The sequence below is a fragment of the Perognathus longimembris genome, chromosome 4, assembly GCF_023159225.1.
Source record: "Perognathus longimembris pacificus isolate PPM17 chromosome 4, ASM2315922v1, whole genome shotgun sequence".
NCBI lineage: Eukaryota > Metazoa > Chordata > Mammalia > Rodentia > Heteromyidae > Perognathus > Perognathus longimembris.
This window is the reverse complement of record NC_063164.1, coordinates 73,025,020-73,028,394: the sequence shown is the minus strand read 5'-3', so window position 1 is coordinate 73,028,394 and position 3,375 is coordinate 73,025,020. Positions and strand designations below refer to the sequence as shown.

Below are 3,375 nucleotides of genomic sequence, written 5' to 3'. Positions count from 1 at the left end.
ATAAGGGTGCTATATATATATATACATATCCATAATCATATACACTTTGATCACATTTACTCCACCATTACTTTTTCATATCCTCCTTTCCTGTTCATTCCCATAGTAGTCCAATGCTGTCTTTTTTAATAACTTTGAAGTTATGAGATGCTTGTTTTAAGAGGACTGGCTTAGTTCACTTAACCTCATGATCTCCACTTCCATCTGTTTCCCAAGTGACATAATTTTATTTTTTTTAATAACTGAGATCAAGCCAGGCATCAGTGGTTCACAGCTGCCATTCTAATTACCCAGGATGCTAAGATCGGAGGATAAAGGTTTGAAGCCAGTCCAAGCAGGGAAGTCCATGAGATATTTTTCTCCAATGAACCAGTAGGAAGCCAGAAGTAGAGCTGTGGCTGAAAGAGTAGAGTACCAGTCATGAGTGAAAATGCAAAGAGAGACTGCGCTGCGCCATGAAGGCTGCCTGCTAATGCATCCTGGCGGGCACCGGGCTAGAGCCCCGCCCCCTCCCCCGCAGCCGCGGGACTCCCCGATGTCCAGGGAAGAGCAGGGTTCCAAATCCGAGGAAGACAGCCTTGCTCCTGCCTGTCCACCCTTCTCTCTGGCCATGTTTATCTCTAGGAGTCTGAGACCCTGATTTCATTGCCTGAGGAGTTCATCCTGTCCACACCCATCCAGCCGAGGGAACCCAGGGTGCCCTTACTTGCTGAGAGAGAGGAGTGGGTGGCCAGGGCAACAGAGCAGTTTCCCTCTGGGGCCTCCGGCACAGTGAAGTCGGAACCATCAGGGAATATGAGTGAATTCTGACATAATTTGGGATGCTGTGTGGTAGAGAAACCCCAGTGGAAGAAGAAGAGAAGACGGATTGCCTGAACCATGATTGGGGAACCAATGAATTTTGTCCACCTGACTCACATCGGCTCTGGGGAGATGGGGGCTGAAGATGGACTTGCTATGACAGGTGCAGTTCAGGAGCAGATGAGACCCAAAGGAAATCGAGACCGGCTGTAGAGCAATGCTAGGGGCTTGTAGCTTTCATGGGAATGGTTATGCTATCTTGAAGCTCCTACTCTGTGTCCAGCCCAGAAGAAACGCTGCCCCCATCAGATCCCTTCTAGAACCAGTGACCCAAGGGCCCCTCTTCACTATCTGCCTAACAGTGCCTCAAAAGGTGTGGGGGCTGGACTCCCTCTACTTCCTCTGGCCATCGCCCCTCCTGGAGATGGGGCCAAGGCAGCAGGACTAAACACAAGACTACCATTGGCCAGAAGAGCTCACCCGAAGCCCTGGGTACACTAGGAGTTCCGTGGAAACCTGGAATGAGTTCCTCTCTCCTGAATGATGGTCTGGGTGCCAACGGTCCTAAACTTTTTATCTGGAATTCCTTAAATGGGGCGGGTAGGTGAGATTACCAAAGCCGAAGTCAGCTTTGCTAAGAAGCTCCCTACTTCCCTGTCCTCCTCTTTCCTTCTGGAAGGAGCTAAAACAGATATCAAGGGGCTGGAAGGGTGACCACTACCTAGTCTACTCTTTCTCTTCAGATTTCAGACCTTAAACTACTCAGTTCACTCTCCAGTATCAGCGTTTTTCTCTAGTTAGGCCTCTAACTCTATGTTTCTATAGGATTACTAGCACCCCAGCAATGTTCCCTTTTAAAAAAAAAATAAAAGTTTAATTTAATATGAGATCTTAAATTACCCCCAGCCCTGCTACTACCTCTGTCCTTTACCTCCTCTCTTATTAGGAACTTGGTTTAATAAGATTTATGAGTTAGCTGGTAGCCAGGTGACATTCCATTTAAGTCTTGGAGGGATCTAGCACATCTTCTGCTAACCTCCCTGCTGGCCCCTATGAGAGGAGGAAGAGGGGTGTGGCTAGAAAGCCACAGATTGCAGGCAAACTAGGCGTTGTCTTGAAGAGGACCCCATGCTTAGGGATGGGAAAGTGGTGAGGTGAGGTGGGAAGGTCATTGGAGAGTGAGGAGCATGAAGATCCTCATAGCATGGGAACACTGGGAGGAGCTAGATCAAGACTTCCACTGAGACATTCTTGTGATGAAGAGCTGTGTTTTATAAACTGTTTAGTGGCATCCCTGGCCCACCTCACTTAAGACAACCAAAAATATCTCCAGAAATTGCCAAATGCCTCCTAAGAGACAAATCACTACAGTTAGGAACTGCAGCTCTAAAGATGTTTCTCTTAAATGATTTCATCGTGTTCAGCTTGACGCTTGGAAGACCCAGGCCCCCTTACAGAGTATGCTCAAAAGAGCTGCTCGGAATCTGTGTTCAGTGTGTTGCTTGCGCTTGCAGGAGTTCAGGGTTCTCTGGTGGACGTGCACTGTGCTTCCGTTTGTGCTCTTTGGAAGCATGGTTGTTGGAAGGTGGAGACATGACTAGGGTGTGTTGGCATTGGAGAAGGGGGAGCAGATATACATTAGTCATCATCCCCAAGTTTTATTTCTGTACCCCAGTCCTAGAACCAGACACAAATAACACTCAGTGAGTTTTGTCTGAAGACCATGTCCCAGTCCCATCCCACCTGGCTAGACAGTGCTTTAGATTGGAGAGCAATGTAGGAAAACAGGGTCTTTAGGCATTTTCGGTTTTCGCAGGTGTTTTTTGTTTGTTCTGGCCCTGTCCTTTAATTAGGCAGAATAAAACAGAAGAGTTCCTGCCTGCTCTATGACAAGAAATCTGGCATCATCAGGTCTGGTGCAAGAAGCCTGCTTTATGGTCGTAGGGTCAGGATTGTGGGAATCGATATCCCTTCTGCTGATCCCACCATCTGTCCAGTCTGTCCCCACCTTCGGTGGCTGAGGTTCTACCCTACCCAGTTTCAGTGTACTTCCTGCAGTTATTTATGGTCTGAGACTGGTCATCAAGATACATTCCCAATTTACTCTGTTTTAGGTGCTCTGAAAGCAGCCCATCTGGTCACCCTAAGGAGTGCACTAGACTGGAACCTAAAGGGGTAACTGGACAGGGTAGAAAGGTGGGGGACTCCAGATCTCCAGCCTCATCCTAATGCCTATTTTTTGGGCACAGTCTTCTCTTTGGTGCTTTCTTGCCTTGAGCTACCTTCTCTAATGCATATGCTAGCATCACTTTAACAATAAAATTATAGGAACGGGTTTGAGAGTCATAGTTTATATTGAAAAACTGTTGGACTTTTAAATACAGTTTTCAAATAAAAATGTAAGCAAACAAAAAAAGAAGAAAATGCAAAGAGACAGGACCCATTTCCTAAGTTCAAGGCCCAGTACTAGTATACACACACACACACACACACACACACGCACGCACACACACAGATATATACACATACACACACAATATCTTGAGTACACCTTGATTTTGTGAATACAACACG

At 46.8% G+C, this 3,375-nt stretch overlaps 1 pseudogene; it reads left to right on the top strand.

The window, feature by feature from the left end:
* The first annotated feature begins 474 nt into the window (after positions 1-474).
* LOC125350027 lies at positions 475-1,241 on the top strand (annotated as a pseudogene).
* Positions 1,242-3,375: the final 2,134 nt, after the last annotated feature.